General features: G+C 39.9%; 1 protein-coding gene across 2 annotated transcripts in view; it reads right to left on the bottom strand.

Annotated features, from left to right (window-relative positions):
- Positions 1-16,933, bottom strand: part of FHL5 (four and a half LIM domains 5) — a 35,444-nt gene extending 18,511 nt beyond the window's left edge. The window contains exon 1 of one of the 2 annotated variants that reach the window (XM_072141926.1): positions 16,725-16,933. The gene's annotated coding sequence lies outside the window, so the exon portion shown is untranslated. Of the gene's footprint in view, positions 1-15,855; positions 15,988-16,724 lie in introns of those variants that run through there. The other variant, XM_072141927.1, reaches the window with a different exon arrangement.
- Between the last annotated feature and the right edge of the window lie 9,173 nt (positions 16,934-26,106).

The raw sequence follows: 26,106 nt of genomic DNA on the forward strand, positions 1-26,106 counted from the left end.
AACCCCTTAACGCTCTGCGCCGTAGCTCTATGGCGCAGAGGTATAAGGGATGTATGAAGAGGGCTCACGGGCTGAGTCCCCTCCGTCGCCGGCGGCATTTAAAAGACTGCGGCGCGCAGGCGCCGCCATCTTTGTTATGATCGCCGCGCCCCCGAACGTCATCGGGGGGCAGCGATCGGTTGCCATGGTAGCCTTGGGTCTTCGTTTGACCCGAGGATACATGGCTTCTGCATATGCATATGCCTGTGGCTCATTGTAATGTATAGTGTGCAAAAATGCCATATATTGCAATACTGTAGTATTGCAGTATATGGTAGGAGCGATCTGACCATCTAGGGTTAATGTACCCTAGATGGTCTAAAAAATAGTGAAAAAAAAAAGTTTAAAAAATAAAAAAAATTAATAAAATATTAAAAGTTCAAATCACCCCCCTTTCCCTAGAACGGATATAAAACATAATAAACAGTAAAAATCACAAACATATTAGGTATCGCCGCGTCCCAAAGTGCCCGATCTATCAAAATATAAAAACGGTTACGGGCGGCGGTGGCCTCCGAGGCGGGAAATGGCGCCCAAATGTCCGAAATGCGACTTTTATACCTTTTTACATAACATAAAAAATGATCAAAATGTCGCACAGACCTCAAAATGGTAGCAATGAAAACGTCGCCTCATTTCGCAAAAAATGACCCCTCACACATCTCCGTGCGCCAAAGTATGAAAAAGTTATTAGCGTCAGAAATGGCAAAAAAATTTTCTTCTTTTTTGTACACATTCGTTTAATTTTTGAAAATGTATTAAAACACAATAAAACCTGTATAAATTTGGTATCACTGCGATCGCACCGAACCAAAGAATAAAGTAGGCGTGTTATTTGGAGCGAAGAGTGAAAGTCGTAAAAACTGAGCCCACAAGAACGTGACGCACGTGACGTTTTTTTTTTCAATTTTTCCACATTTGGAATTTTTTTTCAGCTTCGCAGTACACGGCATGTTAAAATAAATAACATTACGGGAAAGTAAATTTTGTTACGCATAAAATAAGCCCTCACACAGGTCTGTACATGTAAAAATGAAAAAGTTATGGATTTTTGAAGTTGGAGAGCGAGAAATGAGCCGAAAAACTCTGCGTGCGCACGATCGTGCGCACGCAGCGCCGAAGCAGTTTATGCTATAAAGTTTAAAAAGTGTTAAAACCGCGATACCGCGGTTTTAACACTAACGAAACTAAGCACCGGCACCAGCTCACCCTGAGCTTGTGCTCGGTGTTTACAGCTTACACCTACCATTTGAAATGGTAGGTTTCCTTTAAGTCTCAGGAGCACAGAGGATTTTCTCTAAAGTAGAAAGGCCTTTGCAGCATATAATCACTTCTGCCAATACTGTCGCCTGTGTTTCAATTTCCTCATCAAATTGTCAAGGTACCTTTCACTTGAGAAACACTGCCCTAAAACAATGATTCATGACTTATCAAATATGATGCTGTAATCACTTAAACCTGAGGCAAAGGGGGCAGTAGTGTGTAACTAGTACAAATATAAGCTGGTGACCCTTACTAATGTTAGCTGCTGCAGCCAAAAAGATATTTTTCACAGTTGTTCTCCGCACAAGAATTTAGGCAACATAATGACATGCTACTTTAGTAAATGATTTTAAGTCTCCTGATTTTCATTACCAGTAAAATGAGATTATAGACAATAGCATTTCTCTATTGAACTTTAAGCAGAATAAATAAAATAGCTCTTTTTGTTCTTTATAAGTGTATTTTCTAATCAAGATGTTAAAGTTGGAGATGCTTGCAATAAAATGTATTCTAAGTAATTTCCTGATGCAACAAATAACTATTAACTAAATTATTCCTTCTCCACCAGACTTTGACTTCTAGTGTTCACCGCTGACTGAAGGTCCTAAACCAGTGGAGTTGCTAGATCTGAATTTTAGAAGTGGATGTCTTTTATTAAGCTCTTATATATGAGAGCTTTGTGGCAGTAACTGATTTGAAAGGAGACCATATAATTCTACATTTATTGTCTAGACAGATGACAGATGAAGTTTTAGAGGTTGGCCTTATCACAAACAGTACATGTAACAATATATTCCATACATTGAAGAGAGTTGTTTTTCAATCTAATAACCACATACCAGTAGGTATATTGTAACATCTGCACCAGTGTCTTCCTCTGTCCGCAGAATGCGGCTTATGATGCATTGAATTTCTATCTGTGTTTTTTCAAAGTATGAACTGTGGTTTATGTTGCGGTCTGTGTTTAGACTAATTGCACCATACCTAGTCACTCTGCAGCTCTGCTTTGGTCCAGCAATACTTAAAGGGGTATTTAAGGAATAAGCATAATTCATATACAAATGGGTCCATAAAATATAAGCTAATATTTAAATAGTTGTTAAAATGTTTCTCCCCTTTGCAGAAAAAAACCTGTGGACATACACTGTAATGAAGAATTATAATGCTACTGGCCCTTTAATCAGTCCATTGATTTTCTCCATACAGAGCAGACACAGGACAGAAGATGGCTGCTGGTCCCATGTCCACATCACATGTCCTGCACCTGCCTGGACAGGTCATGTAATCATCACTATGTTTGGCTGAAGTTGATAGGTTGCAGTGCATCCAGTATGGCCAGTGTTGGGGTTAGACATATCACAGTGAGGTAATGTGCAGTGATGGAAGTTCATTACTATGGTAACAGAGCAAGAAAGTCTTTAAGATCATCACTGGGAGCAGAGCATAAGAGAAAAGAGGAGTTACTGAGAACTAAAGGGACTTGTAGTTTCCAGTAGCACCATCTTGGTGATAACTCTGCTTATTTTAGAAAGCCCATAACATTTTGTGAATCATAAAAAACAAACTATTGAGGCTCCATTTTTGTGACTAATGACATTGAGTTTTGTTATATTCATTTATTTATAGCATCATGGGTTTTTGTATCAGATTCTCATATTCCCGAAATACCCCTTTAACAAACTGTGATTGACTACCTATATTTATTCCGCTTACCACCAGTTCATTGCTGGCTATATTTTCTGGCTAGTTCTATATCATGCTTCTCTTGCTATACTTATGTATTTCAGGTTATCCTTTATTGGCCTAGGTTATGTGACTATCCCTTTGCACTCTGATTTTGTGCCATATTCTATATCTCTGTTGTGACCTGGACCTCTTACCTTTGAGTTGTTTGTGAGGCTTGTTTTGTGTCTTTGGTATAGGAAGGGCACATGGATCAGTTACTGGCCACTGGTTAAAGTGGACCCTGTAAGTAGACATGGACAGTTTTTTTGGGGGGAGGGTCAGATTTAAGGCTCACTTTCCTGTCTGTCATCCCTGAGTCCCCATTACATATATATGAATATATTTTTATTCTGCATTTAAAAGGCAGAGATGTGTCAAAAATAGTGAGTAACAAGATTGGTCATAAAACCACAGATAATTAATTTGGATTCTGATTGGATATTGGGGATACCTGACTTATTTTTCTTTGGCTAGTTTAGAAACATAAAACTTTTTAACTGTGATGAATGGTTCCCTCTATAACATCAATCTGATGGCCTTGTGTTCCTCACTAAATCAATCTTATTAATTGTTCTTTCTGTTAAATGTTTCCTTTGAAGAGGTCAACTTGCAACTTTCCCAAGACACAAAGCGGTACCATGACATTTTGTGATCTAGAACAGATGCCTATATCATGCTTTCTAGGTTATGTTTTCCTAGAACATGTTCCATAATTTTGTGAAAAGTCAGCAGTAAAAAAATGATACCCATCAAGAAAATGTAATTAACAAGAATTTATTATGTATAATTAAATGTAGTGAGTAAAGCAGTTTTATTATCAGTGCTACGCCAGTGGCGTAGAAGGCCTGAAATAATGACAAATGCTAGCTTGATTCGATTATTTTCCCCTTTCTGCCACCTCCATTCCAGGGGAAGTGGGGGGCGTGGCCAGCCAGGAGTGGGCGTGATCGGCTGGGAATTGGCCAGTGCGGGGCATACCTGTCCCCACCCCTGAATTTTCATACGTGAATTGGTGGGGATAGAAATAAATGCTGCACAAGCCCCTGCCAGATACAACCAGAGGCCGGCGTGTCTTGATGTATCCTACGGCTCATGAGCGACGGTGTAGGATAAATAATCTCCAATACCTTTAACACTATACTGTTAGTAACTTGAAGACAATGTAGCGATAAGTGTTTTCATCAAAATTAATTTGGGAGCTGTTTCACGCTTCAAAAAGATTTTTCTGTTTGATGTTGCCAAATTTTGTACAGTAAATATCTTGTAAAGACCAAAACAGTTAAACTTTCAGTTTTACCGCATTACATTTTGTTCTCCTTAAGAAAAGAACAACTTGTTGTGCACTGATAAAAACATTTGGCACAGGATAGTCATATGTGAAAGACAGAAGTGTTTCTATATAAAGACAGTACTGCATTTGGAATTCTTTTTTTGGGAGTGCTTGATGATGAGCACAAACACATTACTCAGCCACAGTACCTAGGCAATGCCAAAGCTACAGCAAATTGTATTCTTCTTATTGTGTGTATTCTTCTAAATCCTTTTTAAATTTTCTTAGAATGGAATTTTTGGGTGTTTTTTTTGGGTGTGGGGGGTTGCTCTTGAGTTCTCTTGGTACTTATAGTTTGTGCCGCAATCTAAAACATGTTTAAATCTGAAATGTAAAAAATAACGCACCTAGAAGATATTGATGGTATCAGAAGCAACTTTATAAATATGTAATGATGATATATCTGAGGAAATAATTAGAAAATAATGCTAAAGGGGTATTCCAGGAATAACCATAATTCATATACAAATGAGTCCTTAAAATAAAAGCTAATATATAATTAGTTATTATTTAAAATTTTGCTCCCCTTAGCAGAAAATTCTGTTGACTTACACTATTATGGAAAATAATTGGGCCCCCACCATCCTGTATGCCCCCACTCTTGCCACTTGATCAGCAGTATCGGTGTACTGTGCAATGCAGTACAGGATGTCCCTGTGCTCTCCTAGCTCCAGGACTAAACTGTGGCTGAGGGGTAGAGCTTTAACGTTGCCAGGATGTGGACAGAAATAAAGCGGCAGTGTCCACAGACTCCACAAATGTAAGGTAAGCATGGAAATGCAGATTTATAGATGAATGAATTGATGGAAGCCATGTCTTTTTTTTTCATGCAGGGTGACAGGATGTTATCTATGAATGTTCTCCACTCTGTCTTGAACCCGGAACACAATACGGAAGAAGGCAACATCCGCAGAGGTGTAAGGCTGCACACTAAGGCCCATTCACACAAACATAGAGGGGAGGAACGCTCACCCCCTCCTTCTCCACCAGCACTTGTGCTATGCTTGCATTACAGCTACTCCTGTATTATGCTCTGTGTGGAATACACACTGCGGTCATTTATCTTATCTCTGTTTGTTTTGGCTTGTTTTTGCTTTTGTCTTTTTTCCATATGCTACTGAAAAATTTTGCACAAATGTCTCAAGCCACTTCTTTCCATTTTCTACGTTTTCCTTAAGTATGGTTATGTCTGAAGAGATAAATATGTGTTACTGACGATAATCTAATGTCCGTCGGACTTCAGTGCACATTTCAAAAAGTCCCAAAAAGGCACAAAAATTGCAATGCACCAAAGTCTATAAAAAGACAGAATAAAAAGGAAGAAACATAATGATAAATGACCCCCAATGTGTGTGGGCATAATAAAAGGTCAAGCTCCTCCCAATCACGTTTGAATTATGTTACAAAATGCATTGTGTGAACGCAGCTTTAGCTTAGGGGGTAAAAATTTGATTCTGGATCAACTGAAATCGATATTATAAGGTTGTGCATAAACTGAGGTGCATATTATGCAGTTCTGAAGCAGCTGATATGTGTATTATGATGCTCTGCAGATAAAATGTGTAATATGGGACTGTAGGAGAGTTTTATAGGAGATAGACAGATGATAGGTAGATTGATGATAAAATAAAGATGAAAGATGATAAATTCATAGATAGATGATAGATATATACAGTAGAAGAGAGATATAAGGTTTGAGTGGTAGATGGATAGAGATATATAGGTAGATTTATAGGTAATCTCTTTCATATAAATCTAAAATTGTGTTTCTCTGTGACAAGTATTCGGAGATATTCACATTTAAAGCGACAATTTTAATTGTGATATGTTCAGAGCATCTGATATCTCCACAATCGCGTGGTGTCGAGCGCTCAAGGATACTCCCGACCTCCGATGTCAATGAACAAAAGGATAGATGAAGTGGACCTCCACTGTCCGGGATGACGATATCCCCGACGCGCGTTTCGGCTAACTTGTCCAAAAAGTTGCATGTAACATGAAAAACACACATTCCTGAATAACATTTTTATTTCCCACCATCCCTCTGTTATTTACACTTATGTTATGGTATCTTATCCATATTCTTATGAACTGCGGAAGATTCCGTTATAGCAAGGCTAGTACAATGGTGCACATAAAACAACCATCTAAAAGTGAACTTTCTTATTTCATTTGCTTTGTTAATGGATATATAGTTTTTATTTGGGTTATGTTTGCATAAGGGAAAGTACAATAATACATCTGTGTGAAGCTCAGTGCAAATTTCTGCAAAAATTTACTTTAAATTCAATGACGTCTTCTGCTACCTGGCTGGCATTTCAGTGCCTTCCCCCAATAGCCAGTAGTCACAGTGTCTTCCCCAGTAGCCCCAGTGACCGCTCCTAGAAGCCAGAAGACATAGCCCTTGCCCTCAGTAGCCAGTAATAGGGCCACCGGAAGCAAGCAATCATGCCCTTAATACTAATAGAGGCCCCACTGTGGACCGATAATACATTTGAATACTCACCTATCTGGTGCCTCTCCTGAGTGGTGCAGTGATGATATCATTGCCTGCGCCTACACCAGGTCATGCATCAGAGGTCAAAGGCCTTTTGAAGCCTATGACCTGTGTAGCAGGTAAGATGTGCATGCGATAAGACCACATTGATTGCACAGCGAGAGGAAAACCTGCTATATGGGAATCACAGAGCTGGGAACACAGACTACTGTACTTTCTGACCCCCAGGATTTGGAAACCAATTGCAGCCTGGCTTCTTCCCTGCTCGCAGAGCCAGCTAGAATTTTAACATCTGGCTCATGTGAGCCAGAAACAACTGGGCAGATCCCACCCCTGATTGTGTGTATTAATTAAAATGTTTGTTGATCAGTTGTGATTTATGAAAAAAAAAATATTTTGACCGGACAGGGGCTTTTTACTTTGTGTGGTATTTATTTTTAAACACATTTGTGGAGTGCAACCAAATATTGCATGGCTTTTATTTTAGTGTTTTTGTGTAAATTCTTGTTGATGTTGTGAATTATGGTATATATAAATCTGCTCACTTTGGGACAGGCTGTCAACTGCAATAAGCAAGTTGTCTGCTTTCAAAAAATATAAATGTTTTAGGGGGTGCCATTACTTTTTAATGTTTGATCGCTTTATATGGCAAGATGTGAATGTGAGGTGTACAGCTAATTATTTTCTTTTTGTGGCACATTTTGTGCTTTCAAACTAAATATTTATGATAAATATAATTTTATAAATAAAATTGTACAATTTGAATAAAAATTGTATAAAGGACTATGCTACAATAAACAGCTATAACAGTTATCACAGGTGTCTGCAATTAAGCTTTATTATTAATCCTGGTTCTTATGACAATCCAACATTTTTAAAATCCATTTGTCACAGAGACCAAAAAGATTTTGTCTGGAGCTACAATTATAAAATATACAGTTCCGACTTACATACAAATTCAACTTAAGAACAAACCTACAGAACCTATCTTGTATGTAACCCAGGGACCGCCTGATATTATAATTCTTTATGCTGTACTTTCATACTGTAATTTGTACATGTCAAAACTGTATAAATTGCTTTGCCCGATAATGCGACAAAATTTGCAGAAATGCCTTGCAGTGAAAGCATTAAAAAGGGAATTATTGGGAGCCCCCACCACCTTTTCTGCCCTCAGGCCTCCACCACCCTTAATCCGGCCCTGACTTTGCCAATTGTGATGCAGTTTAAGACTGTCTGACCTAACTCCTCATTGAGGTACATTTACTAAGGGTCGCGTTTTTCTACCGGGTTTCCCGAATTTTTCCGATTTGCGCCGAATTGCCCCTGGATTTTGGCGCACGCGATCGGATTCTGGCGCATCGGCACCGGCTTTCAAGCGACAGAAATCGGGGGGGCGTGGCCGTCACAAAACCTGACGGATTCGGAGAAACCCGCTGAATTTCTTAAAAAATTTGTGTCGCAAAAAGAGTACTCACAAACGTGAGGTGGTGAATTCCGGCGGACTTCAGCGCAGCAGCGACACCTAGTGGACACCGGGTGCACGAACTTAGTGAATCCCGGCAGAACCCAAATCAGCGTCGGAGAACGCCCCGCTGGATCGCGACTGGGTAAGTAAATCTGCCCCATTATTGTCTTACTTTGAGGCACTGCAGATTGAAGTTTGCAGTAATCAGAGCTTTCTATGTGGTTGCATAGTTTGTCATTTAGTTTACTACAATATTATTAGTTGTGTTAGTAGTACTAGTAGTAATCGTAGTATTATATTACTAAATTAATCTGTATTGCAGTTTAGAAACTTTTTGCTGCACAATATAGTAAATATTATTTTTGCAGTACATTGCAGCTAAAAAGTGACATCCTCATTTATTCAAGATCAGTTCATCATAAGTGATGCCAAGGATTTGACAGTATGTTGCCACATGTAGATAATAATAAGAATATGATGGCAGCACTCCATGTGGTACATATGAATGGTACACAGTGCTCTCATGCCACATTAGCACACTAATACATTTTGTAAGGGCAGCAGGTGACCTGTGTCCATTACTATGCAACAGCTGATTATAAAGTGATTTTCTGTGAATATTAACTATGGATTGGTTATAGTAGATGAAAGGGGCTGTGCGACACATGGCACCAATATCACCATGACAGTACGATTGGCACAGATTTCACCATCCCAGCAGACAGCTTCATCCATAGTGTATCAATTGGACGGCAGAAGTGCATAAATAGGTCACATTTACTTCTATGAGAATTCCTCCTGCGGTTCTGCTGTCCTGCCTGAAACACTGTGGATAGAGCTGTCTGCTTCCTGTTCTTTAATTGATGCAACGTCTTGTTGTTCCTATTGCGCGCAGTCTGGCAACAAGGATGCCACACCACAGCGAATGGAAAGAGTAACTATTTGTAGGACAAGTCTTTTGGTGTTAATGTCAAATTCATGGTGTTCAACCCCTACCACATGAGAACGCTGTGTGGGGAGAGCACGGATCCTCACTCCAGATGAGAGACATTCACAATTGCACCAACACGATCCAGCTCAAATCCAAACGAGCACAGCGTTCAGTAAAACATCTTCTTTATTTAATGACCTTACCCATGGGAAGGAGCCACACACCGACCCCACACAGGCACCTTCCCATGGGTAAGGTCATATGTACTTTTTGGCAATTTTAATACTAACATCATGATGTGACATAAGCTACATTGCCTGCAGGATGATTTAGTATAACACACTTACCGTATATGCTCGTGTATAAGCCGAGTTTTTCAGCACAAAAAATGTGCTGAAAAACGTCCCCTCAGCTTATACACGAGTCAATATCCAGCTATAAAGAGTAAAAAATACTTAGAAAATAATAAACTTATATACTCACCCTCTGGTGGCCCCGATGTGCAGCGCTGCTCCCCCGATGACCGCGCCGATTGTCTTCAGGCTTCCGCGCCCGTCTTCTTTCTTCTGCTGGGCGGCGCCATGTCTTTCCCCCGGGAGGCGCCTAGTATGACGTCAGCAGCGGCGCGTCATACTAGGCGCCGGCCGGGAGAGAGCAATGGCGGCGCCCAGCAGAAGAAAGAAGACAGACGTGGAAGCCTGAAGACAAGCGGCGCGGAAGCCTGAAGAAAAGCAGCCCGGACATCGGGGGCCACCGGAGGGTGAGTATAGAAGTTTATTTTTTTTAATGCTGGGGGCAAGCTGTATACCACCGGGGGAAGGCTGTATACCACTGGGGGAAGGCTGTATACTACTGGGGGCAGGCTGTATACTACTGGGGGCAGGCTGGGCTGGCTGTATACTATAGGGGGCTGGTTGGCTATATACTGGGGGGGGGGGGTCTGTGACCAATGCATTTCCCACCCTCGGCTTATACTCAAGTCAATAGTGTTTCCCAGTTTTTGGTGGTAAAATTAGGGGTCTTGGCTTATACTCGGGTCGGCTTATACTCGAGTATATACGGTATTTCATTCTTTTTTACTCTAATCCACACTTGTGCCCACACTTTATTGTGCCAGGCAAACTTCTCATGTGCATTGGTGTCTAATACAAATGTACTTTTGTGATTGTTTATAATAAAAAAGTGATTTTTTATTCTACATGACTATTTTTGGTGATCTTTTTGGTTTAGCTGTCTTGCACACATTCCACATGTTTTGGATATTTGATTTCATTGTAGCATCTATGGTAATACTTTTCCTTTTTTTGGTTTGGTTGCCCATTTTAACACATGGGTAGACCCAGTGCAAAGTTTTGAAAACTGCCCCCTCACACTTTGTTTGCGATTTGGTGTAGCAGTATAAGATTAAGATTATCACCACCTCTGTGGCCTCCACAAAATAGACAATAAAAGCAGTGATATAATGAAACTTGTTGCACAGAAACTATAACAATGCTAAATGTATTACATGTGAACAGTGCCAAAATCAATCTTGCTACATAGATACAGCAACAGAATGAAGCTATTACATAGATACATTACCAGAACCAACATTCCAACATTGAAACAGCAACAAAACCAAGCTTACCATATAGCTGCAATATCATAACTAAGAAATGCAGATAACTATGGATACATACAGAAATATGTTACCAAAACCAAGCTTGCTGCATAGATATGTTGCAAGAGCCAAGGTTATTTAATAGACAGATTACCAGAACCAAGCCTACCACATGGAAACAGCAGCAGTACCAAGCTAACTAAATAGATACAGAACCAGAACCAAGATTACTATATAGATGCAGTACTAGAAACAAGCAGAGTAAGTCAGACAGCCTTATACTGCACCAGATTTATCACAATGTCTGATGCTGGATAATAAATTGTAAGTAGTACAAGGTTGTCTCCATGTTCGCCACCCTCATAGGAGAACAGAGAGTCACAGTAGATAGGAAATGCAGAAAATTTTTTAACTCATAATAAAATACCATCCAATAAATAAGAGTGGCCCAGCAGTAGCCAATATGTCACCAGTGCCCCTGCAGTAGCCAATATAGTAACAATGAATGTATAGTAGCCAATATAGTCAAAGAGCCATACATTAGTCAATGTAGTCACAGGATCTCCACAGTCCCAATATAGTCACATGGGCCCCATAATAGCCTGTTTAATCACAGAAACACTAGCTATTATAGTTACAATGCCCACACAATAGCTATGCCAATAGCAGTGCCAATAACAATAGTCAATAGTCAAAGTGCCCCCCAAGTCTAAATTGTTTTTCGCAGTAGCCCATAGTCACACTGTCCCCACAGTAACCAATAGTCACAGGCACCCCTTTTTTATTATCACCCCCTCCTCAATAGTAACAATGAACCCATAGTTTAAGTGAAAAAACTAAATACTTGCCTTATTCCTCTCTATTCTCTTATCACCTTCTTCCGTCTGGAGCTACTGTGCAGGTGACATGTGATGTCATCACATATTGCTTGCGCCACATCTACTATCTCACAGGCAAAACACTGGTGGCCTGTGAGATGTAGAGCAATGGAGGAAATCAGGAATCTATTTCGGAAGTAGTTCCCGTGGTAGATTCCCCCTCCTTGCACCACCCTTTTTATTTAATCCTTTAATGTAGCCCTTCTAAAAATAAACTTTATTTTATCTATATGCAAATGATATGCAGTAGCTACTGGGGGCATGGAGTAGCGTTGCGAGTTTGGGTGGCGAAGGCTACTCCACCCTCCCAGTAGCCTCTGTAGATCCGCCTACCCACTCTTCATTTACTCTGTGAACTCGAATGTACTGCTGTGGCTTCTGGAGTGTCTCCAAAAGCAATGAGAGCACTGAGTATGCTCTGCACCGAGTCACACCAGAAACCACAGTGCTACAGGGGCATGGAGTAGACTTTGCCATTGGAGTTCGCAGGGGCTACTAAAATGTTTCTTTTTACAGGGGCTACAATATAGGATTAGATAAAAAGGGTTTGGAGATGGTGCAGGTGGGAGAATGTACCACTGGAACTAGAAAGAAGATTGGTGGTGGTAGATTTTCTCTAAAGAAGCAGGGAGAGTGTGGAGCCATCAATTGAGGCGGTTGGGTCTAGTGGGAAGGATGTGTTAGATGGAAGAAAGATTATGGCCCACAGTTACTAAAAACACTGCACTAGTGTTTCAGATTCAGAATTTCTGGCGCACAATCTGCATGAATCTGGCACCCTCTGCACTGTCCTGACAGAGTGCAGCACTTTTTTTGGTACACCTTTAACATAGAGCATAACACACATTTCTGTCGGGCTTTGCATGAGCAATGTGGCACACCATAATGCCCATTTTAGTGCAGAAATTTGTGTGGTGCAGGAACTTCTTCAATACCTGTGCAAGCAGTTTGCACCTAAAAGAAAGTGCAAAATCCAACAGAAAACTGGTGAACGTCCCTTAGTAAATATGCCCCTATGAGTTCTGTTTTGTCCTTCTTAACTTGAACAAATGGGAAGTGAAGAAGGAAGATATGGCTGATAGGCACTCTGGAATTCTGGCTAGAAGAGAGATGATATATGGGCCAGAGATATAGATATGTGTATCATTATATTGAAAGCCATAGGACTTAATTAGTGAAACAAGTCAGTGAAACTAGATCAGTGGCATCTGCAAGTGGAGTAGACTGGCCAAGGCTCTGTAGCTTCAGAGCAAAACATTATTGTATGAAAAATATTTGAAAAACAAACAGGGAATGGATATCTAAATAAACCACAAACCTCAGAGGAATACTATAGTTTATCCCCTTCCCCTTTTCTCTCCCCCTCCTACCCCGTCCTGTTTTCTAAAGTCTATTTTTGGAAAATCCATAAAAAATATGCACACAGAACTTCTAACAAGATTTTCCGATAGAAAGAAAAATAACAATCTCTATGTTGTAGAATAAACACACAATCTGCAGGGATGTTTTTCTCCATAGGTTGTAAAAGGACACAAGTGCACTGTATTCAGCCTTTCTCCAACCTGACTTCTTTACACAGAGGATAGTGACACATGGATCTCTGGACAGTTATGGCTAATTCTGCTTCACAGAGGGAGGAGGAAAGTTCCTACTGAACCCACAGAGGAAGTTATCAAATATCCCTGGATCATATTAACTCTATTATCCTGTTATCAATGATAAAAACATTTGGAGAGAGAAAGATCTCCACTGCACTTCCACATATTATACACTGATCTATAGCCGCTAGGCTGCATTAACAAAACAAACTTGAGGTTTGATCAACACACTTACCACGTCATGGTGACTTTGGTCTAGTGGGTCTCTACACTAATGAGTGTATCATCACTTGAAGTCCACCATCGTGGTAGATGCCACATGATACTGCACCCTTATGCGTGGGGACCTACTTAAATGAGGTCACCATGAAATGGTTAGTGAGCTTATGCAATTTGATCAAAATGTAACTCTAGAACTTCAATTTTGTTTTGTTAATCAATTATGTTATCAATTTATCCCTAGGAAGGGATTGAGAAGATGAATCCTGCCATTTTAACTGCCCCACCTGATTAAACTAATCAATTAAAAAGTACTGTATTGTTTCATATTGTTGACAAAGGCATTTTTGAAATGAACATGCCATAAGCTACTGGATCCTATCTTCAGGTAAAAATGAACAGGTTCCCTATTAAGAAGTTTAGCCCACAAATCACACTTGTGCAAGCAGTTTGCATGTTCTTTTCAGTAAAACTGATGCAAACACTTTAATAATGTGGGCCAATTGCCTTTAGAAGTCACCCAATAGGTCAGGAGTAAGTACTTACAACATTAGGTAGTTTGAACTTTAATGTTGGATGAATTACATATATATTATATATATTTAAAAAATTGACCACCCCCAGATGGCACTAGTACCAGAGGAGCTATAATCCATGCAGTGGTAGCAGCTGTACCCGTGGTTTGATACATGGGAGGCTCAAAGGCTCCTGAAAAGAAATCAATATTACAAATAGAAGATGAGTCAAAGACCCTTAAAGCGTAACCATCATTTAAGTTAATTTTTAGTATCGTTTGTGTTTGCAGTGGTGTTGTAAACATTTTTAATGAGAAATTCTGCATAGTCCATAAGAAAACACACATTTTTCTTGCGATGGAAATCCGTGTTCACAGGATGTATGCCCGCCATACTATGGCACACTATACATTGGTGCCAGGGAGAGGAGGAGCAGCGCTCACCCCTGCCCCTCGTCATAGCAATGTATGACGCACAGCGCCGTATTCCGGGGGAAGATAGGACGCGGTACGGTATGTGCGTCTATTGCCGTGTATGTCCCCCATACGTTCGTGTGAATGTAGACTTAGATGTATACTCCCTGTGTTTGTTGATATAGTTGCGAGCAGAGAGGATTATCCCTTTCTGCTCTCTGCCTTACTATAGAATTATATGAGCACTATTTTGTAACAGAAGATCTCATTAATTCTTGATATACAGGTCTTTCCTCATCTAGCTGAAAGTGAAAGTAAGAGACATTGAGACAAAGGTGAATACTAAGAGCACATTCCAAGCCATCTATAAACTAGTAAGTAAATCAGGGGATGATGCTCTGAATTCTGATCAAAAATCTATTTCTCTACAAATGAAGTCTAGCATTAGTCTGCATGGTGTACATATCTGCAGCTCGGATGGCATAGTATAGTAAAGCGCGTAGATGTAAATGCATCTCTTCCTGATATGTTCCTTTCACAGCCTTCATATTGGATAATCTATTGCCTTAGATATAAAGCGTGACGCATCATAAGTAACTTCAAGTGACACAGATCATCACTCTGCTATTACAGCCAAGCGTTAAACCATGAATACACGGTGGAATGTGATCTCAGTGCAAGGCAATTTCAAAGAATAAACTGTTCTAGACATGTTATTACATTGAAGCCTCTTTATATATGTCTTTATCAACAAGCACAATCTGCTTGGAAAAAACCTGTGCATATACATAATGGAGTATTAATGCACTTTAAATGTAACTACATTGGTACCTTCAGTATGAGCAATGACTGAATGAGATACTTCTTCAGTATATGACATCTAGGGCTATTCATGTGTGTATATGTACATATGTTGGATCAATGTACTGAGCATACTAAAGCATTGTTACTTCAAGGGAGCCTAAAAATGTTCTAGTGAGGCTACAATCTACTAATTGCAATGAATAAATCTCTTTTTAGTACATTTTAGATGTCTATGACTGCAGAAGCAGTCGCTTTTCCTTTACCTGGATAAAGCACTAGCCTTATATCTAAAGTGAATGCTATCAAAGTAAAGATTACTACTGTATATATAGACAATGGGGGTCATTTACTAAGGGGCCCAATTCGTGTTTTCCCGACGTGTTACCCGAATATTTCCGATTTGCGCCAATTTCCTCTGAATTGCGCCGGGATTTTGTCGCACGCGATCGGATTGTGGCGCATCGGCGCTGGCATGCACGCAACGGAAAACGGGGGCGTGGCCGAACAAAAACCCGACAGATTCGGAAAAACCGCCGCATTCAAAACAAAAAATGTGTCATGGAGCTTGCACTTACCTTCACTCAGCCCGGCTCGGTGTATTCCGGTGCGTTCCAGGGAACTTCAGCGCAGCAGCGCCACCTGGTGGACGTCGGAGGAGCTGCCTTAATAAATCCCGGTCGGACCCGAATCCAGCGCAGAGAACGCGCCGCTGGATCGCGAATGGACCAGGTAAGTAAATCTGCCCCAAAGTCTTTCCACACCCTGCAGGGATATGTGCCTCGTTATCTACTTTATATAGGTAATAGTACCGTTTATTAAGTATATACTGATCATTTAATCTAATTTAAGAACAAAAAAAGCAGTAACATGGCTAATGATAGCATTTTACAGAAAATAAAATTATATACAGTGGTATATTCTACATTGATTTGGGGGTATTCAGTTTCATCCTAAATCCATTACCTTTAGGAGCTTCCGTAAAGCTATATGAGTAATGTTTACATCACTGTTGAAAAATAAATGTTAGTAAAACAATCCATAATCTTTATATGTTAGTTGATCCAGATCAAGTATCCCTGGCAGATTTATGGAAACAGAAACATAAAAGAGGCAGGTTTTTTTTCATAAAACCAAATGTCAACATTCAGAGTAAAAGGAATATATGTAATGTTGTAAAGTGGAGTAAAATGAGAGGATAAAGGATCATGTAATTACCTTATATCACAAAGAAAACACAAATTCCAGAATTATATCCCTAATGTTTAGATCATTCATCAGAAACTGATGACCATTTCATGTAATGACATGTCCACATTTTACATCTGATTCCGAACAATAACTTAGTTGTTACAAAGCCACAAAATATATCAGTACAATGTAAAGTAGTGGCCACATACTCAAAGATTACAGTATTACAAGAATCCTACTGAAGATATATACTTACAGCTTCCTCTCTCCTTCTCAGCTGAGCTGCTAGTGACTTCTAGGGACGGTTCCCAGTTACATACTGGAGTCAGTGAGCAATGTTTCAGTAATTCAACGCTTGTCAGATTTTGGCTCGCAGGCAGAGCAACTTTGTTATTCTTCACATTTATCCTAATGCCTGTCTCTCAAATAGCAGTAACGGATGTTTGTGTTCAGGTCCTAAACTTGCAAATTAAAGAGAGGAGCATAGATTTAATGAATAATGTGAAGTTCAGCTGGCTTCCTTTTGACCATGGCCAGAACCCAAAGGGGCTAGCTTTTGGAATTTCAGTGGCTGGAGAAATGAATGGAATGCGCATCTCATAGCGCTCAGTTGTGAAGAGGATGTATAGATTTCACAAGAGCTGATGTTACTGTACTACAACACTAATTTACAGGAAATCAACAGATAAAATATAGTGTCTTTTACTGAAAGCAAAAGAAAATAAAGGGAAAACTGTAAAATTTGGGGTAATAATATAATATATTCAGGAAAGAAAACCCTGTGTGGTCTGATGCTACAATCATCTGACCTTTTGTTTCTTACTAACTTACATTATGTGGAAAAGCAGATGGATAAACAGTAAAACAACAACCTATGAAAGCAGGGTCAGACTTCATAGTTCGACTTTGTTTGTAGTCTGAAACCATGGAGACACAGGAGCTAAAGACTGTACATAAAAACATCCAAAACTCATTCAGAAATTAAAATGTACCAAATCTATTATCAGAAAATGAAAAAAAAAACAATTTTTACAGTGTTATGCTTTTTACCAGGTACAATAGAAGCAAACAAGAAAATCTGTGCCATATTCCATCTATTGCCATTTTTCACCATAGCCAGAAAGGCTATGGGCATGATATCAGAGCCCCTCTGTGCTGCAGATTCACAGGCTGCTACATTCTAAAGGAGCACTTCCCCCTCCCACTGTGTGCTCACTGCTGCTGAGATTACAAAGAATGCAGGGGGAGAACGAGACTGAGATGTGCTGCTCCACAGTGTAATGACAGCTTGTGAAGCCAGAGCACAGAGGACTTCTGTAACATGCCCATAGTCCAGCAAGCTCATTAGCATAATTTAAAAAGTTGATTAGAAAAGGAAAGAGGTCATGTATAACAATTACAAGAAGATGACCACAGTTCCTGGATATAGGAATAAGTGCCCCTGGTTTATTATGATACATTTTGATGGTAGATTCCTTTAAGGGTTGTTTTTCACAAAATGGCAATAAGAGAGAAGATAGTACATTAGGTAAATATTAATTTCTGTACATGATTTTGTGGGCTACCATCTCACCTGAGCTCTCGTAAAGGAAATCAACCACAAAAAAAAAAGGGCTAGAAATACTCACCTTCGCTCCTTTTCATCTTGATCCCAGCACTGTCTGTCGCTCTCCATGTAGACAAGATGTCCGGTGCTCCAGGCTGCTAATTATGCACACCCCGCACCTCCCTCTCCCATGCTAGGAGAGGGAGGTGACATCACACAAGAGGCATGGGAGAGGGAGGAGCGGGGCGTACCTAATTAGCAGCCTGGAGCGCCGGACATCTTGTCCCCATGCTTCGTGCTGCTAATTAAATGTTTTTTCTAGGCAATTCTGCAATAAGACTAGTGGCAAACAGCGCCAAGGTAAGTATTTCTAGCCTTTTATTTGTTTTTTATAAGTGGTTAATTTCCTTTAAGCATATTTAGTTAAGAGATTTATAACATGAGATTCATGACAATAGATGTCAATTTTGCCAGTGAGTCTACAGCCGACACACTGGGTTGTTTTGGAGACTTTTCTAGACATAGAAGTTTTTTTTAAGTCTACAGGTCCTGTGTAACATATGTGTCTCCAAACAAAGCCTGTGTATGACTCTGCTTTCATAGGTTGTTATTTTCACAGTCTTGTAAGACAAAGGTCCTCAGCTGAAACATGTCCATTGCTGTAAATGCAATAAAGTGGAACCTCAAAGAGAGAAGTACTGAATTTTCCCTTTTGTTCCAGTGAATGCTCCTTCCTTGAACTTTCCATGCACGTTCTGGAGTTCCTCAGTGGATGATTGGTGAGCTAGTGGGTTTTTTTTGCTACACTAATATTTACCCCCACCATGCTTCTTCAGGTATCACATGTATTTAGTAAAAGATCTATTTCCATCATGTATATCTACTATCAGTTATATGCAGCACATATGTGAGAGTAACAGAATAAGACACCTGACACTGAGTCCTGTTATTTAGCTTACTCTCTCCTCATATACCTAAATCCTTTTTCATATCAGTTTTCTCCACTTGCCTCCTTGTTAAAGTGTGACTGTTGCCACTGGCGAAGAACATAATGTTACATAACTGTACACAAGCAGTAAAGGTCACCTTGGTGTTATTGCCCACTTCTACATTCAACTAAATGTATTAGTGGAAGTTTGATATCATTTTCTTGTTGTTTACTAATGTATTATTAAGAATTTCTAAGTATGGGAAACTATACATGTGTACTAGGAACCAAAAGGGGGCATTTATCATTGAATTTTTTGGTCTGTTTTTTTTTTTACTGTTGTGCCTTATTTAAGTATCAGCACCACAATATTTGTCCTTTTCTGACATGCGCACCTTTGTTTTTTTGGAAGCACAATTTGGGCGCAATTTTGCAATCCCAACACTTTTCCTGCGCTTCTAGTTTCCTTAAACTTTTTTTTGGTGCAACTTTTGGTGCACAATTACAATTGCAAATCTTTTACATATCTTTTAGGATCCATTTCTAATTTTGCCTTACTGCAAAATTCTGAGCAAAACATTGAAGTGTGAAGTTTGCTTAAGGGTGTCATATCATTGGGCATTAGTGTTCACAGCATGGCAATACAAGAACTCTGAATGTATCTCAGGAGCTCACAATGGGTTTATTCACAAATTGTTCATACAGAACCAAAAGGTAAAACAGTTCCTGGGTGTAGAGTTTTTGAGATTGCAGTGTCCAACTGGCCCTCAGCAAAGGGGCATTTAGTGTACATAAATGATAAAGCAGATCCATCCTTTAAAATATAATTTAAACTATGTACCCACCTTCCTGGCGTAGCCCTTTTTCTTTTTGAACTTCCATTCTTTACTTTGCACTTTTTTGCTTTTTTTATTTACAGAATTATATGAGATCTCGTTTTCTGTGGGACAAATTTTTATCTAGTGACATTATTGAATATGCTGTACAATTTACTAGAAAGCTGGTAAGAAATTCTAAATGTGTTGAATCAACAAGGAAATTCAATTGCGCCATTTCCTTTTAAGCTTTGTTTTTGCAACTTTCATGGTGAAGACCAAATGACACGACTAAAACAGAGAAGAAGCAGTGTCACTATCCTTCTATCCGCTGAAGTCATATGTCAAAATTCTTATGCAATTTATTTCTATAATTCATATGCAATTTCAGGTGGTTCTCAACATGTAAGTATGATCAATAATAGAAGAAGATGAAAGCATTGGCCCTCACCAAAAAAACAAATGCTTTTATTACCGCTTGTTTAAAAGCAGAAAGACAGACATGGGGGAGAGGCATAGACTTAAGCTTGTAGGCAGCAATCTTTTCATTGTTTCGCACTAGACTGCTTTTCTTCCAGACCAGATGACATTCCTTGAAAGGCCTAAAAGTCACAGTTGGAATAGGTCTTGTCGCCCCTACATGCTGAGACTTCCACCCCAGTTTACATGAAGACGCATTACATTACGTTTGGGGATATTGATACAGCACTAGAAGCAGCATTTCAATTCTAGGAGGCACATTGCATCTCCGCAGAGCAAAGCCTGGAAATGAACCATCAACCATATCTATTCTGTGTTACAAGTAATTCCTTAAAGGGAGGCTACCAGCAGTGTTTTCCATACAAAGGTGCAGACAGTATATGGTAGTAGTCTCGTAAAGCAGTGTGATAATACTTCTGTGTGTTATAGCAGCAGGATTATGAAAAAATGAATTTATATTCCAGGAAGATAAATGGACTTGGTCCACTACTGTGTGAAACCTCTTCCCCAGATTGCTGCATAAGAGCAGTATAAAGCTTCTGGTTAGATATTGCATTTTAGTAAAGACATCTCACACAGTCCAGCTAAAATCCTGGAATATAAATGCATTGTTTACAGTCCTGTGTGACAAATATGGTTACACAGATCTCCAGGGTCTATAAATAAGACTTTCTGCCACTTTGTATGTTGAAAACCGCTGCCCTTTAAAATGTTACTTTTCAGATAACTGTGCCTATGACAATCAATCTCTTATAGTTTAACTCCTCTGATATTCTTAGGTTTATAATTCCAGCTGAACGTTTAACACTGTAACTGTAATAGTAGGTGACATGTATTAGTAGATGCATAAACAAGTGCAATGAAACTGAATAGCTCATACTTATTTATTAGAGTACACTCACTTGCATTTAACAGACTGAGATCACTATCCATAGCTGTGAAACTGTGACCTCTCTTCAACACCTGTTCCCGTGCATAAAGCGCAATGCAGGAACAGAGTGTTATTCTTGTTACCATGTCACAATATGGCCTTTAAACAACTAGGCAGAAGTTATAGCGAGCAACTGCCCTATGAAATAGCCAATCCCCAGAGGTCCAGTCATACAATATATCATCTTCAAGGATTAATAGGAGACTCCTCATTTCCCATGAATGCTTTCAAGATAAATAAAGATCAAGCAAATAGACAAGCAATTAGTTCACAAACATTTGAGAATTTGGAAGGCCAAGGAAGGACACAAAAGTCACAGGAAAAATAATCAGTATGAAATCTTTTCCAAAGATCATGAAAATATTATCATTTTCATATCTATTTTGATCACATCTTCTTCACATGCAGGCTGTGTTTTCTTCCTCCTGGAGAGCGACATATACACTCATCGGCTGAGGCTATGGAGGATGGATGCAACTGGATGTCATCTATCCCCAGCCTCCGCTGAGCACATACTGTAGGTGATGTAACTGCCTAAATATGGACAGTTTCGGCACTCAGACACGTCTGGGTTGATCATGCCTTCTCGTGGAAAAGAAGGTGATCCCCTTTTCTCAATGTATATATGTTATAATTGCTTATTTGCACTGGTTTAAATGAATCCACCCTAAATTGGCACTTAGTGTGTTATCAATTTGATATGGAAGACAACATTTTTATGTTTCTGGAAAATATCCATATTGTATTTGTAAAACTCTGCATAGAGCATCTATAAAAAAATGTACAATACAGCGCCATTATAATCCGTAACATGAATGTCTGCTAACTAGCTAACTGTTGCAGTTCAGCAGTCCATCTGATAGATTGAGGACTTGAAATGGTTAATCACTAAACCGTTATGTAACTTTCACACCTACTCTTTACATCTAGTGATTCTTTGCTGTAACTAAATGAATATTCAATTTTTTTTAAAAATTAATTTATCACATACAAACAGTACTGATGTGTAATGGATACAGAAAAGCACTAAAATACATTTAGTTTTAAATAAAAAAGAGAGGAGTAGAGCAATGGCTGCATTTCTGGGAAACATACAGAAGCATAGAAGAATTCTTTACATAGCTCTCAGTTTTGATTGTAATACGAGACAGAGAGAGGAAGATGTTGTGAATGTTCCCATGGGAGAGCAACATTGCATGCAGAAAATCTACAGCTTTTTACAATAGCAGCAAATATCTAGAAGTGCTTCCACATGCAGGAACAATACAGAATACTTGGGTAGGATCATAAAGGGGAACCTGTCAGAAGAAGTTGATCCAATACACTGGTAAATTGGTAGTATGAAGTTATAGAGGCGTGGAGTATAGCTTCGAAGTCAGGCTCTCCCACCTCAGAACACCCCCTCAGCTGACTTTGGTATCATGTACTCGACTTTTGGAGAGCTGGTCAGGGTCAGGGTCTGGTCATTGAAAATCTGACATTTTTCATCAGAGTTCAATCAGTTTTCAGTCATTTATATTAGTCTCTCAGTTTTACACATGCGTTTGTTTGGTGTTTTCAATGCGTTTTTGATGCATCTTCATAGACTGGTATGGTGCGTTTTTCATGTGTGTGACTTGCAAAAGTAGAGTATGCTGAGAGAGGGGAGGAGTTTCCGGGTATTTATACGGGTTTTCTATCCTCCGGCCTTCATACCATGATCAAGATTATGGGGGTCATTTACTAAGGGCCCGATTCGCGGTTTCCTGACGTGTTACACGAATATTTCCAATTTGCGCCAATTTCCCCTGTATTGCCCCTGGATTTTGGCGCACGCGATCGGATTGTGTCGCATCGGTGACACCAGACGGATTTGGAAAAACCGCCGCATTTAAAACAATAAAAGTGTCGCTTGGGACGCGCTTACCTTCACTTGGTCCGGCCCGGTGAACTTGAGTGCGTTCAGATGCTTTTCGGCGCAGCAGCGCCACCTGGTGGACGGCGGAGGAACTACCTTGATGAATCCCGGCCGGACCCGAATCCACCGCAGAGAACGCGCCGCTGGATCGCGAACGGACTGGGTAAGTAAATCTGCTCCTATGTGTTATCGAAACAAGTGGGTGTAAGGGCTGTATTTCCTGTGCACTATGGACTTTTATATGGAACAATAAAGAGGACTGCTATTTTATCGTCCGATGGAGTGCTGAAGTACATTTTCTTTTTGCTATTTTTGGCACCTGCTTCAGGGCAGAGATCTGTGCACACTCCGGATGTGAAAGGGCCAGGTGAGCGGAGGTTGTGGATTTGATAATTACGCCAAAACAACGCCAAGCATAAACAAAATCCCAATGATAAATTCCCCTCAGTGGGTAGAATGGGGCACATGTATCAAACTTTTGGCTTGCCTTTTCGTTAATTTTTGAGGCTTTTCATGGCGCTGGTGCTAATTTGCGACCTTTTTTGCGTCTAAAACAGTCTTCTAAGTGAGCTATTTTCTGCAGTGTTCCCCGAGTTATTAGCTCAATCCAAATGTATAAGTAGCAACTTTTTTACAAAGTCACAAATTTAAGCGTAAATCTATGGCTGCCCCTGACCAGGCGTACAAATTAGCTTGCAGAATTTTTGCAACTTTTTTTTTTTTTTAAAAAGTCACAAATTCCCTAAAGATCAAATGCCACATGTATTAATAAGGAAAAAGATGACCAAAGCTGAACTTATAATACATATGCCTCAATGTGTCAAAATGCAATACAAGTTCTGCACAACAAAAATACGAGCATAACATGTGCTTGGAAAAACGCAAGTGTGAAAGGGGCCTTAGTAATCTTACTGTCAATTACTGTTCTGAAGTGGGGAGAGCTCTTTGCTAAACTCAGCACCTGCATGATTTTTTTTACAACCAATTTTAATATCACTCCAAAGTTGATTATCTGGAAAATGCCACCAAATCTTATTTGGATGGTGATAAGCTGCTTCATACTAGCAGTGTTCTATAAGGTCAATTTCTGCTGACAGGTTCCATTTATACTTCAGTCATATGCTGTAGGCCTTTGTAAAGCAAAGCAGAAATTCTTTTTGATTGCAATTTAAATGTCATAAATTTGATGTGTATTGTGCATTCCATGAGTAAATTTCCACTTTTATTCTGAAGAAATTTGATAAATTCTCATCCATGTTTCTAATGTAGGGATAAATGTCACATTTTGCATTCTCTAACCATCCTGCAGTGCATTCATCCAAGGAGAACCTGTCACAAGCTTGTACCCCATTAAACTACTAGCCCCTTCTGGTAGGGTATGATATATCCTTTATAGAATTCCCTCTTTGATGTTATAGCTCTGCCTCTAAAGTCATATGCAAATGTAGTTTTATGGACAGTTTTAATTCTGTTTGTTGTTTGTTCTGCTTTTTGATGCGGATTTGAGTTATTTGTAGTGGATTTTTTATGTGGATTTACAAGTATTTTTTCTCCAAGCCTTTTCATATATGTATTGTTTAAGCTTATCTGGAGTCAAAAGTTTGCATTGAATCTGTTTCATGATGCAAATTTTCACATACCCATAAACAATGTAAAAGAAACATATTTGTTTCCATCCAAATTAAAAACTTATGTTACTGTATTATCAATAACACGCAGATACCCTTAGAGGCTGATGGGGGAACGTCCCTTCAGACACTTGGGCTGGGTAATATAGTAAAGATAACAATCCCATCTTACAATTAATGCTCCCCCTTCAGATCTTCTCATTTGCATATGACTTTGGAGGCGATTTTGTTTTATGGGTAAACATACAAGAGTTGTAGAAAGTATATTGTATACCCTTCCTGGGGGGTTAGGGGTAGAAGTTTAGTTGAATAAAAGCTGGTGAATGTGTTGCTTCAAATATTTGAGACTTTACTGTTTTGCAAAGTGCTCATTAAAAAGTGAGTAGGGTTTAGTTAGAGACTTAGCCGATCATTGGCCAGCAGATTTAAAGGAGATGTCTAGCCTCAAAAAAAAACAAAAAACAAAACAATATATCTGGTTAGGGATGTTCGTGTGCATAAGGCCTTAGACCAGGGGTCCCCAAACTACGGCCCGCGGGCCACATGCGGCCCGCGGACCGTTTCTATGCGGCCCCCGTCGCATCGGACCGCAAACTTCGGCAGTCGGGCAGGAGCCTCCGTCCGTCCGGACAGGAAGCTCCTGCCAGTCACAACATAGTGCTCGATGCGGTCGGAATCGGCCGCTCGAGCACTATTACTGCAGGTGGAGCGATGTGGCCGGAAGACAACCCCGGCGCACATCGCTCTTTGAACCTGCATGCGCGGCCGCGTGATGACGTCATCACGCGGCCGCGCACCTTTTCCTGTCCGGCAGGCACAAGAAGAAAGAAGACGCAGGAGCCAGAGGTAAGTATAGGATTTTTAAATTTTTTTAAACAGCAGTTAAAACATTGTGCCGGCTGGGGGGCCCTAATAATGAAACAATTCATGGTCGGTGGGTGGTGGGAGCATATAAAAGAACTAATGGTGGTGGTGGGGGGGGGGGGGGCACATAAAATAACTAATGGGGGGGGGGCATATAAAATAACTAATGGTGGGGGGGGGCATATAAAATAACTAATGGTGGGTGGTGGGGGCACATAAAATAACTAATGGTGGGGGGGGCATATAAAATAACTAATGGTGGGTGGGGGGGCACATAAAATAACTAATGGTGGGTGGGGGGGCACATAAAATAACTAATGGTGGGTGGGGGGCACATAAAATAACTAATGGTGGGTGGGGGGGCATATAAAATAACTAATGGTGGGTGGGGGGCACATAAAATAACTAATGGTGGGTGGGGGGGGCATATAAAATAACTAATGGTGGGAGGGGGGGCATATAAAATAACTAATGGTGGGTGGGTGGGGGGCACATAAAATAACTAATGGTGGGTGGGGGGCATATAAAATAACTAATGGTGGGTGGGGG

Source organism: Engystomops pustulosus, chromosome 3 (genome assembly GCF_040894005.1).
Source record: "Engystomops pustulosus chromosome 3, aEngPut4.maternal, whole genome shotgun sequence".
In the NCBI taxonomy this organism is placed as follows: domain Eukaryota; kingdom Metazoa; phylum Chordata; class Amphibia; order Anura; family Leptodactylidae; genus Engystomops; species Engystomops pustulosus.